The sequence below is a fragment of the Hibiscus syriacus genome, unplaced genomic scaffold (assembly GCF_006381635.1).
Source record: "Hibiscus syriacus cultivar Baekdansim isolate YM2019G1 unplaced genomic scaffold, ASM638163v2 tig00111952_pilon, whole genome shotgun sequence".
NCBI classification, from domain to species: Eukaryota; Viridiplantae; Streptophyta; class Magnoliopsida; order Malvales; family Malvaceae; genus Hibiscus; species Hibiscus syriacus.
The window spans coordinates 985,928-1,002,005 of record NW_024063220.1 but is presented as its reverse complement, the minus strand read 5'-3'; the positions used below and the strand labels follow the sequence as shown (position 1 = coordinate 1,002,005).

At 33.7% G+C, this 16,078-nt stretch overlaps 1 long non-coding RNA gene and 1 pseudogene across 1 annotated transcript; one reads left to right on the top strand and one right to left on the bottom strand.

Moving 5' to 3' along the window:
• Positions 1-6,782: 6,782 nt before the first annotated feature.
• LOC120173448 lies at positions 6,783-7,540 on the bottom strand. The gene is made up of 3 exons (XR_005521060.1): positions 7,483-7,540; positions 7,196-7,324; positions 6,783-6,880 (listed from the first exon to the last, which is right to left on the bottom strand). It is a non-coding gene; the product is annotated as an uncharacterized LOC120173448 (long non-coding RNA).
• Positions 7,541-9,782: 2,242 nt separating this feature from the next.
• LOC120173440 lies at positions 9,783-13,143 on the top strand (annotated as a pseudogene).
• The last annotated feature ends 2,935 nt before the right edge of the window (positions 13,144-16,078 follow it).

The following is a 16,078-nucleotide window of genomic DNA, read 5'->3' as shown; positions in this document are numbered from 1 at the left end:
TTACTTTTGTTTTATTTGTTTACTAACAATGTCTCAAAGTCCTAAAGGAAATGCAGGTCAACCAAACTTGCAAATGCAAGCATTGATTGGAGAAATGATGAGAATTTTTCATTCAGAATTTGATGCTCTTCATGATAAACTAGACCAAAGATGATATCAACCCCAAGCTTGGAACAATGATACTCCTCGGAGGCAACAACCTCTTCTAGAAGATGATGTCCTAGGCAATTATGATGAAGAAGAACCAGCAATTATACAATGACCTAGGCGTGCCAATGTTGATGATAACATGAGTAACATTAAAATCAAGATTCCTCAATTCCAAGGGAAAACTGATCCTGAAGCCTATCTTAAATGGGAAAACAAAGTGGAACATGTTTTTAGTAGCCACAATTATTCTGAACTAAAGAAAGTGAGATTGGCAGCCATGGAATTTATTGATTATGCTTTGAAATGGTGGGATCAACTTACTATTACCAGACGGAGGAATAGAGAAATATCAATCTCAACATGGCTTGAAATGAAAGGTATCATGCGTAAATGTTTTATTCCTATTCATTATCACCGAGACTTGTTTCAGAAGCTGCAAAACCTTAAACAAGACCAACGAAGTATGGAGGATTACTATAAGGAGATGGAAGTGGCAATGATCCGAGTCAATATTGAGGAGGATCGTGAAGGAACCATGGCTAGATTTCTTGTTGGACTCAATCCAGAAATTGCCAATACTTTAGAGTTGTACTATTACATAGAGATCGATGAAATGGTGCAAATGGCTATGAAGATAGAAAGGCAACTAAGGAGAAGATCTATCTTTCGTACTACCATGCCTACACATTCAAGATGGAGTCCAAACAACTTGAAGAAATCTACCCCTACTCCTACAAAAGAGAAGGTCAAATCATCCAGTGCTCCATAACTCAACAATGATAGCCGAGGAAAAGAAACCCCTGAACGATCAAAAGACATTCGGTGCTTCAAATTTTTTGGGAGGGGATATGTATCTACACAATGTCCTAACCGAAACACCATGTTACTACTTGGAAATGGTGATATTGAATCTGACCATGAAGAAGAAGAAGTTGCACCAACTGAAGTCGAAGAAGAAGAAGAAATTGGGGCTCCCGTGGAAGGTGAAGCTCTAGTGGTTAAAAGAATTCTGAGTACTCAAGTGGTGGAGGACAATGCACAAAGGGAAAACATCTTTCATACATGATGCCATGTGAATGAAAAGGTATGTTTCATGATCATAGACGGTGGGAGTTGTACCAATGTGGCAAGTTCACTCATGGTGGAGAAATTGGGATTGAAAACGTTGAAGCATCCAAATCCCTACAAACTACAATGGCTCAATGAACGAGGAGAACTTAACGACAATAAGCAGGTGATGATTCCTTTTTCAATTGGAAAGTACAAGGATGAGGTTATGTGCGATGTTATTCCTATGCATGCTAGCTATTTACTCCTTGGAAGACCATGGCAATATGATAAGATGACCATCCATGATTGTTTTACCATATCAATATTCGTTCAACCATGAAGGAAAGAAGATTATCATTACACCTTTGACGCCTAAACAAGTCCAAATTGATCAAATAAAGATGAAACAAAGTGTTGAGGCCATGAGGAAAGGAAAATCGAAGTCAAGAAAGAAGGAAACTAGCCCAAAAACAAGTGCTTATACATCTAAGTTCTTGTTACAGAAATGCTTATTGTCAAGACACGAGGTTGATGAAGATTTTGATAACCTTGAAAATACAAAAATTTCCTTTGACTTGCAGGATGTTCCAAGAAACACAACTTATCAATTTATGAGGCTAAAGGACGTGACCTTTCAAGAATCAAGAGGTGCGCCTAATGAAAAGCAAAAGGGAGGCAATTCTTCATCCAAAGGGCGTGACTTATGAGTATTCTAAGGACATCTTCATCCCAATAGTCATAATCTTTCATGATTCAATGCATAAATCTATTGAAAAACCAAAGGACATGATTTTAGGGATGCCAAAGGATATAAACGTTCAAGGCAAAATGTCTTTAACAAACATGAACTTTGAACATCCATCCAACAGGGACTATACTTTAACTTTAATTATGTTTGATAACATTTTTTTCTTATGAAAGTTTTCTTTCTTTTCAAATAATGGACTTTCAAAGTATTCATTCAAATGACATGAACCTTTTCAAAAAGGTACTTATTGAATGGAAGGACATTAGGAAAAGAAAGCCTTTCGATTTGAGCACAAATCAATTAAAAGAAGGGGAGGATGATATGATCTAATTAAGCATCGTATTTAACTTGGCTATTCCAACCTTTCAAGGGAAGAAACTTTCTATCTTTACACATAATAATGCCTATTTCATATGCTATAACATAGTTATATTCATATACATATATTACATATATAGTCATAATGATAACTTATTCATTACTATGTGAGATATAAGTTTTTATTATATATACTATAGTACACATTTCTATCTTATATACATTATATAAGTTCATATACTTAACTTATTTCTTTATGTTATGTGTGTAGGTATATTCGGCCACAACTTGGGAGCTATATTGGAGCTAAACAGAGAAAACAAAGGCAAGGAAACTTACATGGGGACATTTAGGAGTGCATGAGGAATAATTGGTGAGAAGTTGTCTGGAGACCCGTGAGCTTATAGCTGGATTGAGCTGATGATTTAAGCTACAAGATGACTTCAATTCAGCTGGGGAGCTGCACCATTATCATCACCACTTAGGATACTTCAAATATGTCCTAAGTTAAAATTTGTGAAATCGTACCTTTTCGTGAATAGTTACCACCTCAAGAGGTACCTTTTCACAAAGAACTGCCATAATGATCACCATGCTACAACTCACCTATGGCCAGCTCACCTCCAGCTCATTCACCTTAGAACTAGCTAAAACATGAAAGCTTACCTTCCCTAACATTGTGACCTTTCATGAGTGATGTTACCCATGAAGATGCCCTTTCATCAAGGAGCACGTTGGTGAAGAGATTGTATCCATTGGAGGCTTAAATCACCAAGAGACATGAGATGAAGCTCCATAACTATTTAGCCACACCACATGCCTTGAACATGAGAGCTTTGGCGCCAGCTTGAGGAGGCACATCATCATTCGGCCAAGAGAGATGACATTGGCACCAAGATGAACCAACATACCACATTCGGCCGAGGAAGATGTATTCCCACCTTTACCGAAACATCAAGCCCCTTTATGAAGGGTTAGCCGAACCAACACCAAGCTTTAGGACATATCTCTTCATTCAATTAATTATGTATTTTCATTAAGAGACATGTACCTAGCCGAAACACTATGTAACCATTCGGTCAAGCCCTCTCATTTCCTATAAATTGAGAGGCTTGCCATCATTTCTACTCATCTCATTCATATTATAAACAAACCTTTTTGAGTTTAGTCTCTCTTCAAAGTTCTTTGTGAACTTTATCAATTAAGCAAGTATAATTTCTTGTACTTGTAGCGTTAATCCTTCCACCTTGATTCCTAAATTCCTAGATTTTTATCTAGTGGGTTGAAGACACTTTCATCACCCCTCAAGCAAGTTTGTGAAGATCAGGATTGTTCTTCCTAACATAGTTTCTTCTTTCGCATGCTTGAGATATAACATCACCACCATCTCTATTTCAACATCAACACCATCAACATCATCTATCAAAACCATCAACATCTTCCTAATTCCGCAGCCATCTCTTTCATTTCTTTCCATTTCATTACTTTCTTTATATAACCATTTCTTAAGTCCATCATTAATCATATTTCTTTCTTATTTTTGTTGCAGTCCAAACTTATAATTCAAGGACATCAGTACTTGTCAATCCTAGATCGGGACACAATAAGGTTATCTACTCACTTCCATCAAAGCGTGTATATTCAACCTACATCAAGCGGTATTCAAAATTCAAAACAAGAAATTGTAGGAAGCATATTATTAGATATGTGGTTCCCAAGAATAAAGAATAGAGGATATTGTAGTCACTACTTCATGGCTCAGGGATGAAGCTCAAGGTTTTACTTGGAAACTACCTTCTATCTTCATCCATAATGGTTTCCCCGTTTCTTCCCCTATAATGTTGGTCTGAACCCAACTCCCAAAGAGCAGGTTTACCAGTCTGGGGCTGGAAATGACCAAGGAATCTGCACAAAGAATTATTAAAAGAATTGCTCAAGATATTAACAATAACATATGTAAGAAATGAACTAAAGATAGTTACAAGAAATGTCAAATTTACTGAACTCCAAATAAAATATATGAGTCATTTATTCCATTGAAGTCGGATCATGGATGTATTAAACCCAGAAAAGGCCAACTACCTATATGCATAAAGGTTGTAGAGCAACATTCTTTAAGACCATTTGGTGTCAAAGTGAAAGAGACATCAATTTCACCCTGGAAGTAATATACACATAATACTGAAACTTACAGATAAATTGCATCTTGCTTCTCAGCATCCATATATGCATTGCTATAGTATCGTTGAAGTGTTCTAAAGAACTCCTATGATTGGGTTGCTGCTCTCCACTAACCCCTTCTCTCAGAGAATATCTGCATGGTATAAAAGAACAAAAAATTAACTAACCGAGACGTTTGTATTTATAATTTATAACTAAATTTTAACATGCAGCTGAAGCATGTTACAAGAATTAATCTTAAGTAACAAATATTACCCTCGTCATTTATTTCTCATAGAAAAAATATTATAATCACAAATTGGAATACTTTATTGTGAGATGCAGAACCACCATATTGGATTATTAAATTATCTGCCAATGTGATACGATCCAAACTAGCTCTAACTTTCTCCATGACTTGATCACACCATGGATGTTATTCAAAGCTAATTCTAAGGGAGTTCTTCTTACTTTATCCTTTATTATCTTCTATATGCATCACTTAGTGTTATAAGCATGTTTTTGCTCCTTAAACTATGCTTGAATAATCATATGTTATCATTCATTTGCATACTATATGATTTTCATGCATAACATATGTTTCCACATCTTTACTTAGATTTATATTATGTTCTAAATATGTTTTAATTTCATTTATTATGTTTACATATCATTTACATATCATGGAAGCATGTATTCATTCATTCATTCATTAACTCATGTCATGCTATTCTAGCTCATGTTATGTTTACATTAGCTCACTAGCTTTAAATCCATGTTTCTTTAGCTCATTTTCATGTATACATCTCTTTTATAGCTCATATATGTTTTCTTAAAGGTCATAAACGTCTTATTCCTTATATCTAGTTTATATACAAATTATCTTAGCTTATAGACAATCATTCATAGCTCATATCACTCAAACACCTCACGGCAGCATGCATTTTACCTTAAATGAACTCACATATTGCTTACTTTATTTATTTGTTGATTCCTATAGATGAAACACAAAGCAAGTCATATTATGGTAGCTTGGTTAGCTAAAAGGACAAGCATTGCACCTCACACTAGCTCATGAACGTTATGGAAGCTCATTTCATCACTTAAGGAGCTTCAACATAGCTGGAGGAGCTAGCATGTAACTGAACTTAGCTAGAGGAGAACTTTGGACCAAATTACTGAAAAATGGACTAAAGGTAGCTGGAAGTAGCTGAGGAGCTGAGAATACCAAAGCTAACTAGCTTGAGTTCATCAAGCTATAACTCACCTAGTTAGCTACCAAGACACTCACCTAGCTTACCTTGAAGCTAGTTCATCTCTAGGCTGCCCAAGGACTTCAAGACATCATCCTATGGTTGCAACCTCACCAAAGTATTGCAAGAAGACCCATGTGCGTTCAAGTAGGATGCCATGTGCATCATTCAAGCATGTGCATTCCATGTGACATCAAATAGGTGCCAAAACACCAAGGAAGCTTCTATTCGGTAAAAGGCTCATTCCTCTTCATTTTTGGTGCAAAATAACTTCCAAATGCATTCAAAACATCCTTAGGGCCGAACCAACACCTTACCATTCGTCCAAGAGCATGTATGTTCATTAAAGTCATGTATTTTCATTCAAATTCATGTATTTTCAAAGGCATTTCAACCTTAGCCAAACCATCATGTATCTATTCGGCCTAAACCCTTTGAAAACTATAAATAGGCTAGTCCTATTCATTTTGTAAACACACCTTTCGTTTAATATAAGTGAGATTATTCTCTTTTCTCAAGTCCTTGTGACTTTTATCGACTTATCAATTAATTTAATTACTAGTGGCGTCAACCCCTTTTTCATTGATACTTATGGTTCCTATCTCCCTATAGACATTGGGTCCAAGTCTTTTGTTACCACCCCTTAGAAAGATTTGTAAGGTTGGTTCTTTGCTCATTGTAGCACTAGTTCTTCCTTGGTCTTTCTAAGATATTATCCTCAAGAACCATCCTTTGTTTCATCACCCATACCATAGCCATATCAGCATATTTCCACTACCATTTCTCATAACATAAATAGTCCTCCATTTCACCATTACATCAACCACCATGCCATCTATTCGATCCTTTCACTTATGTAGGTTGTTTTGCTTCCTTCCTAGATCCACAATCAATTTAAGGTAGGAGTACCTTACATCACAATGGATCATTAGGATTTATTTTTGGGGTATCTCTAATCCCTATAGCATGAAGCTGGTGTACTAGAGCAGCCAATCAATATGCATATTATGCAACATTTGTGCGATCCAGACAATCAATACAATTGGTCCCAAGCACACCTCTTTGGAATGTTGGAGGCTTGAGATAATGATTTTCGTTAATGACATTACTATATCCATAACATTTCCTCTCCAACTTGTAAGCATCATCAGTAACATTGTTGTGATATCTCTAGGGTGACATGTCAATCTCATTGAAGTTCCTTTATCTTCGTTAGAAAACAAAAAATGCCATTTTCAAATTTTAGTAGATACAAAACATAGATATTAAATATTTATAACATGGAATCATTAAAGTCCTGTCATATTACATTAATAGATATATAGATATCCATAATTAATAAAGCCAAGTATCAACCTAATGCAAAAGTCTAACATGTTGCAAATTCAAAATGCCTACTGATGAGTGAGATTGCTTTGGGTATCTAGACAACATTCAATACTATGAATTGTAAAAATGTCATATTTACAAAGTTTTCATATACAAAACTAAAAGTTACTAAAGGTGAAAAACGTACTCAAAGGAAGACCAAGCCATGCACTCCTCAGGTCTCAAGGTTGAAGTCACTCGACAATAAAAGAAACCTGCTAGCATTAATGCATACGCAGCCACTTTGCCCAAAAGTTGCAAAACATTTGTTGCTTTGCTGGAAGAGAAAAAATGGAAGTTTTTAACTTCTAGTGAGGAATCAAACTACAAAAATAAAAATGAATCAACACCAAAGAGAAAAGAGGAATAGATAGATGGGTAAATAAGGAATAATGTGCATTAGTTTGGGGACGAAATAACAAGCTTATGGCGTACCACCGAGAATGTTTGTATAGATCCCAGTGAAGGAACCTCAATCGATTCTCTTCTGACAATCTTTATTTATAACCAAAGCAATAGTGTATCAAGTCCAAACTACAATAATATCGTAACAAACCTTGTAATATCTAGTGCAAGCCGCAGAGCTATTATTGGTTGCAATGCTCCTTTTTCCTTTCAAATAAGCTCGTAAATCTCCCTGCAAAATAAACAATGAATTAAAGTTTAAAAACCTAACTCTTAAAGAAGCAGAGAAGGTTGGAGCTATATTACAAAATCCAGTTATCTAGAATCACTGAAAAATAAGAGGAAACTAAGATCTAGTAAGCAATTTTGTATCAATGAATTATCCAGTGCTCATACGCAACAAAAGAACACAATTTAAAATCAACTCAACAAGCCATAAAACCAGACATAAGTAAAGGCATATAAATAACATATATATTATGATGGAGACATGGCCTTAAGCAGTTTCAGCGAAGAGAAAGTGAGATCGGCGAAGAAGCAGCAGATGTGTTTGGTAAACGGCAAGAATGAAAAATAGGTGAAAGGGAAAAAATGAAAAAAGGTTAAAGGGGCACGGGACTTAGAAATTGTAAACTTGCGGCGTTTGTAAACAAACGCCACTAAAGTATGAGTATTTAGCGGCGTTTGTATAAAAATGCCACTAAAGTACGAGTCTTTAGCGGCGTTTGTATAAAAATGCCACTAAAGTATGAGTTTATAGCGATGTTTGTATAAAAACGCTACTAAAGTATAAGTCTATAGCGACGTTTGTATAAAAACGCCACTAAAATACGAGTCTTTAGTGGCGTTTGTATGTATTGATAAATTATGGCGTTTATTCAAAAAAGGCCATTATAGTATGAATCTCTTACGACATTTTTTCAAAAACTCCATTATATATGTATCTTATTACGGCGATTGTATAAAAAAGCCACTAAAATACAAGTCGTTAGTGGTGTTTGTATAAAGACATCATTAAAGTATGAGTTTATAGCGGTGTTTGTATAAAAACGCCACTAAAGTATGAATATTTAGCGGCATTTTTGCTTTAAACTCCGCAAAATTTGTTATTTTGTGGCGTTTGTTCTAAAAATTCTGCGATAACAATAAAGTTACAGGCGTTTGTTCAAAAAACGCCGCTAAAAATGCTACTATAAACCCATTTTGCTATAGTGTTAGTCTTTTAAACTTAGCGGATATATTATGAATTGAGATAAACCACTAGTATAAGGACTAAGACTAAAACTAAGACAATAGTGAGCACAAAATGTGTATGCGTAGTAATGACACTGTTGTGAGTATAAGTATCAAGCATAATTATTTAAGAGGCCTTAAGAAAGAGAAAATTAATAAATGATTTATTGGAAAGTAGTATGGAGAATATGAAAGTGCATGTTAGGATTGGTTCTACGAAGACCTATTACTTAAGCATGCCTAATACACCACCTATCTTTTAGAGAAATCTACATGATCCATTGTTGATTACTATACTCACTATTCTAATTTATAAAATACTACGACAAGTTAATCTATCTTTAAATTTAATGTATAAGTTAAAAGAATAGTGATTAATTTGGTTGAATAGAATACTGAATTTGATCATAGTAAATATGTAATGATCTCTTTAGGATAACATGTTGAATAATATGAAAGAGAATATGATAGAAATTACTACTACTAAAGATTGATTGTAACTATTAAATCTCTTTGAGTAATTTTTCTAAATAGAGATTTTCTATCTAAAAGAGTTGTATTGAAATCTCTTCATGAGATACTTGAGATAATTTTCCTATTGTTAGGAAAAGTTGAAAACTCATCATAATACACTATAAGAAAAAACCTTTAATGAAACACGAACGATGACACACGCTAATTTATGACTTGTAAAAAATATGTCATAAAAATATCATGTTTCTTAAAATCTGAACGATTTATAACTTACAATAATGTGTGTCATATTTAATAATCATAATCTAAAAAATTTAACAAACACGGAATACACTTTTCATTATGTGTCATCTCAAATATTCGTCTTGTAATTCCCCCGTAATATTCTTTTTCTCGCTTTTGTTGTTTTCTACCAGTAAACATATATCTCACTCTCTACATAGAATCTTGCCTTATTCGTATTTTGTCAGGTACCCTTTGCTTTTTCGCCTCTTTGACTGCCTGCTATTTATTTCCCACTTCAACAAACTCCTCCTACGTTGATTCATTGAAGGTTTCTTTAAGATATATTTCTTTCTCTTGTGTTTTTTATTGTTGAATGTGACTTCGCAGTGAAATAGAATTCCAATAATGATGGAGCGGGCAGAGTCATGCCAAAAGCTATATACAAGACTGCGGTTTTGGGAGTTCCCTGATGAGTATGTGATTGAACCCACCGATGGTTCTTCTGCTTTCTCTTTGTCAATTAATCGATGGTTCAATTTTGGTCTTTGGTTAGTAAAGTGTTAGATGGTTTTACTAGACGTTTTTCTTCGTTCTATAGATGCTATTCCAGAATGCAGCGCTGTTCGTGGTCCTAAGATTCAGGCCATCTTTGGGGTAGTTGGAATGCTAAAGCTTGTTGCAGGTATGATAGGTTTCTATGAATTTCTGATTTTTTAATTATCCTTTATTTATTTGGTTTATTCATAGCGGAAAATTAGCTGGGGACCCCAATTGAACGGTGAAAATATGTGCCTGATTAGATCAGTAGGGCATATAAATCTGTAAGAACCAAATGAGACGACAATTTTTTTTATAGAAATAGAGTAGGAAAAGAGTGCCTAAGAATTTATTAATATAAGAATAATACATATCCAGATCCTAAAAAACTTCTGTTACAACATAACACTTGAACACCAAACTAACTACACTAATACAACCAACTCAGAAACATAACAACCTAAACACACAACCTATTAATCAATATATTCCTTCTTTAGTTAATTTTTCCAATTCCCAATTAGCAGCTCTCAAAATGAGACGACAATTGGTTTTCGTTTTACTTTTGTTAATTGCTTGTATTCTCAGAATTGAGGTCGGTGGTATTTCCATATCTCCAATCATTTTGATGTGTTAAATTTTATGTGCTTAGGATCATATTTAATTGTTATAACGGAGCATGAATGTGTTGTATCTTACTTGGGGCATCTCATCTTCAAAGTAGTATCCATGAGAATTCTTCCATGCGATCATTCGCTTAAAAACTCTTCTCCAGAACAGGTACAGATTGTTTCCTCACTTCGTCTAGCAAGTGTAATTGAATTGATTGATTCACACAAGAATCTTTTAAGCCACTTTGTCAGAAAAAGGTGGAGAGTGAATTTTCTGGGCTGCTAAAAGTTGCAGAGATGACTGTTGGCCTCTTTTTCTCTTATGGAACCAATTTAACGCTGAGGTGAATTACTTTGTCAAATCAGGCCTTGTATGCACGCTTAGAACAATTTTTTTTCTCAAAACAGTCACACATCAAGCAAAAAAGGTTCTGATGTGCACACCAGCATCTTTCTCAGTGACATCTTCGTAGAGAAACTTCCTACCAGAGCAGTTTACAATTACATGAAATCTCTGCATTATAAATATCAACCTTATGTACGCACATGCAAACTGCTAACTATAAGTTTATATGTGGTGGTCCTAGGAGGGGTAAAGTGCAATTCCCTTTAGACACACTGGAAAATGGATTGACTTTAGATATGCCTTTGTTCTGTAGGTTTAAGATGACACATAGAGAGAACATTTTTGAGAAACATAGCATGTTGTGAGGCAAAACAGGAAACTGGCCCTTTAATATGTTAAAGTTAACTATCACCACTAAGTTGTTCCAGTATAATCATCAAGATTTTAGATTGTTAATGAAGGCCAATAGTATGTCATCAAACAGCTTGCAAACTTCCAATATATATCAATAGGCTAGGCACTTTGGAATTATTAGCAATTATGTAGTCTTTTTCATTTTTGCCTGCTGTTATATTTTCTTTAAATGTTTATATTTTTTTTTTGAAAGTAACCATTATATGATTTTGTGCACAACAGTGCTCAGCGATTAAATGATCTGGGACACGAATCTAAATTACTTCCTCTTTGGAGACAGGTAAATTGCTCAATTTTTAAGTACCTAGTAGATGTATTACTCTCTTTGTTTTCTATTTTACGAGATTATTAGATGAGCCTTTTCCTTATGTTAGTTTGCTTTTATGGTAGTTTTTGTAAGTGCAATATTCAATATTCATCAAAATTTCCATGTGATTCTTTGTTGCCACTAAATTACTGAGAGGCTTTTCCTTATGTTACCAAATGCTTTCCATAGGAAGAACCCAGATTTCTTTGGAACAGTTATATGTTGGAAGTACTTATAGACCACAAGGTGAGCCTTTTCCTTTGGTAGTTGTGTAGTTTCATGCCCACATTTACATCATTTGAATTTGAACTAGCTAACTCCTTTTGGGTTCTGTGATTGCAGCTTGATCCATTTTTGCTTCCAGTTTTCCAAGGGAGTATCCTTGATGAAACTATTACTTTTAGCAATTTTTGGCATGAAAGTTCTTATTCCTTCTTAACTGATTCATTAGTAGTGTCGACTTTCTATATGAAGCATCCCCTTAACTGCCAATTAGGTTTTCAAAACTTCCAAGCTGCCTTTGGAAAAGAAATTGTTGATGTTACATTGATTGCTAGGAGATGTACCCGGAGAAATGGTAGCCAAAGCTAGAAATGCCTCTCAATATTTTTTAGCTTGGCTTTATCTTGCCTGCAATTTTATTTTTCAATTTGTGTTGTTGAAGGGAAGGGTTTGAATTATTCAATGTTGCAAAAGCAATGAAAATATGGTAGACTAGTACTATTACAGATTCTCTTTTTTAATATGAATAAATTCGTACCTTTTGCAAGTTCCATTCATGCTTGTACTAGATAAATTTCATTATCTGTACAAAATATTACCTGGCAGGATTGCCTCATCCATTTTGAGCTTGGGACGGATAAGAAATGGATTTTCCAAATGGATATATAAAATAATATTTAAACCCTGCTTTATTTTCTTACTTTCAAGCTTTTTAGGCTTTATTTTCTTACTTTCAAGCTTTTTAGGCTTTATGTAGGCAACTTAATCTCAATGATTATGTATCGTTTGAAAGGAACCCGAATGTGGAGAAGGGGAGCTGATCCTGATGAGTATGTTGCAAATTTTGTGGAAACGGAGCAAATTGTGCAGATGAATGGTTTTATTGCTTCATTTGTTCAGGTAACAGTCACTACTTGTTTAATCTCTATAAAATCAATATATCACAAAATTTGGCCTCTTTTTCAGTCCTTATATTCCTTAGAGAAGTACCAAGAACAAACGTTCCCCCTGAAAAGTAGAAATTTATTAATAAATAAAGGCTTTATAAGCCAAAAGTAATCAGACAGATCAAAACAAAGGTACAAGCATTAAGAACCTCTTCCAAGTGCAATCAGCAGTGGGCTGACTCTACCCAATCCTATCTTTGCCAATTTTTCAGGTTCGGGGGTCAATGTCGTTTCTTTGGGAGCAAATTGTTGATTTGACTTATAAGCCTAAGTTTGAGATTGTAAAACCTGAAGAAGTTATAACCGTGTTCATTTATTGCAATTATTTTATTGCACGCATGAATATCTTCTACCTTCACTGACTTTTCTGGTATTATGACATTATGTAGCCCAGAGTGACTGAGAGGCATTTTCTGGATCTAAGGAAAAAATATGGAGTTGTGCTAGCTATTGAACTTGTCAACACAGTGAGCATTGGATGACTATTGGATTGCAGTATGCGTTGTAATTTATTATATTGATATACTCAAATCCTCTTATGAAATGCATAGAGAATGCATGTTGACATTATACTTTGTCCTTGCAAAAAGTGAGTTTTCATTTGGGCAAGCATTCATTCATTATTTCAAATGTTTGATCATGTGCCACTTTATCTCTTACCAGACTGGAGATGAGGGGCGCTTAAGTGCAAAGTTTGCAAGTTCAGTGGAACCTATACAAAGTGATGATTTAAGGTACAGTTTCTGTTTATCTAAACCTTTCTTTTTCCTTTGTTTTTGTTATTTTTATGCAATAACCGGTGATATTGCAGATATATTCACTTTGATTTCCATAAGATCTGCGGACATGTTCATTTTGAGCGTCTTTCCTTCCTCTATGATCAAATTGCAGATTTTCTTGATAAAAATGGATTGACTTGATAATTAAACTTATCTGTAATGTACAATTTGATTATCGTTCCCAATGCACTTTTTATTTGAAAAACTTTATTATGCCGTGATATTTTGTATCGACATATGATTACTATATTTTTTATAACTTAATGTTAATATATTGTATGCAAATGGATTGTTTATATATAATATGATATATATTTAGTATTATGAGGCATTAAATGTGATTTAGTTTGATTATTTATCAATCTACATATATATATATAATTTACGACATACAATCACGACACACGAATGTGTGTCATCTTTTTTAATGACGTGTGCTTCAATGACACACAATATAAGTCATAAATGTGTGTCATAAATTTATGACACACAAATGTGTGTCATCTTCATTTGTGACAGGGACTTCAATGACGCGCAATGTGCGTCATAAATGAGTGTCATAAATGCGCGTCATAGATTTATGATACACAATTGCGTGTCATCTGAGATTTATGACGGTGGCTTCAATGACGCGTATTTGTGTGTCATCTGCACCCATAGATGACGTGCAATGCGCGTCATTAAAGGTGTTTTTTATATTAGTGATATTCATAATTTCCTTATGAAAAACAAGGAAGATTTAGTTTTTTTGAATGAAAAAAGTCATGAAGGATAAGAAATTTCATAATTGTTTGAGATTATGAATATTAATCTTAATCTTAACTTCTCAAATTTTGAGAATATTATAATGTGTAAATAAGATTTGAGTTTGTTAAAGTATAATTTTATGGTTAAAATTGATAACAATTTTTACTCTAGTGTGATCGAGCATATATGTGTAAGAGAATTCATTACACATTGTTCAAGACAATGAAGACACCTTCGTTCGAGAGTTTATTTTGAATTTCAATTATATTATTTTATATGATATAGTATTATGATATATATATATATATATATATATATATATATATATATATATATCTTATAGTATATATTATATTTAGAAATATATATATAGTTTTTTAATATATATATATATATAGTATATTATATATATTATAGTATATATATTATTTTTCAAATATATATTATATATTATTATATGTATATTTATATTACCCAAAGTTTCTCAACTAACTCCCATGATGCAAATGATACAAAAACATGTACAAATGATCTTAATATGCTCATAATAGTTCTGAAGTTCAAGTTAAACCTAGGTAAAAGAACCTAAATGAAAACTCTTTTGGAGATTTATTAGTGCGATGAAAGCGCAGGTTGTGAGTATCATGGTGGTGTCTCGGGGCATTCCATCAAAAATTATCCTGCCTTTAAGAAGATTGTTCAAACACTACGAGACAAAAATTACATCCGCTTCAATGATTCAAATTCGCCCAATGTTGCGTAATATTCTCTATCTAATCATAGAGAGGTTGGAGCTAATGCCATAGTTGAGGATGGTGTTGATAGGTTTGGGATCTGTCCATTACCACCAAAGTTCGTGCCTAACAATTGGACTGCTAAAGAGCTTTCTGTGATTTCCAAATCTTTTTCATAGTAATACTCAAACTCCCCTATTTGCTCATACCTGAGACAATAGATGATTTTTTGTCATGGTGAATAAACCCCTTGCATTTAGTTTCAATAAAAGATGTATTCCACATTTCCATTTGGTAAATATTTTTTTCCATTAGTTTTCTTGATTCTTTTTGTATATATATGTTGTTTATATTACTTATGTGAGATAGTTTTTCTTGCATGTTTATATATATATATATATATATTTCTTCCCCTTTTCTTTAGGTCTTTAGATATTAATGGTATGGATGATAAAGACTCTGATTTGAAGATTGATTTCAAACCATATGAGACAACTTTCTTCTGCCACAACAAAATCTGAATAACATCAAACAAGAAAACAAGATGAGCAGAATGAGCTGGGGTGATAAGGCAAAAAAAGAATCATCATGCATTAATGGCCATTTTTAAAATAAATAAAATATTAAGTTTGAACCTCTATCCCCCTATGGATACCTCTTTAATAAAAAATTTATGCATGAAATGATGAACAACATTGTTTCATTATCCCTTTGCCAAAAAAAATTATATCAATTAATATCCCCATTTAATCCTTAAATAATTTTCTTTGGATTTAACCCTAATCAAGGATCATTTCCCACACTAGATACAAAAGAGAAGGAAAATCAACTTTCCTGAGAAAAGACAATCCAATCTGATAAAATAAAGCACCGCCAGCTTGACCAAATACGATATGTTTGAAGATTCAAATCAAATCAAGAGTGATAATAGATGTAAATTGTGCTAGAATCAAATTGAGGTGTCTGTTTATTATAAATTATCGATGAGAATTATCCTAATCCACTAGGTACTTCAATTCGGTAATTCAAAATAAATGGGTATTCTCTAGT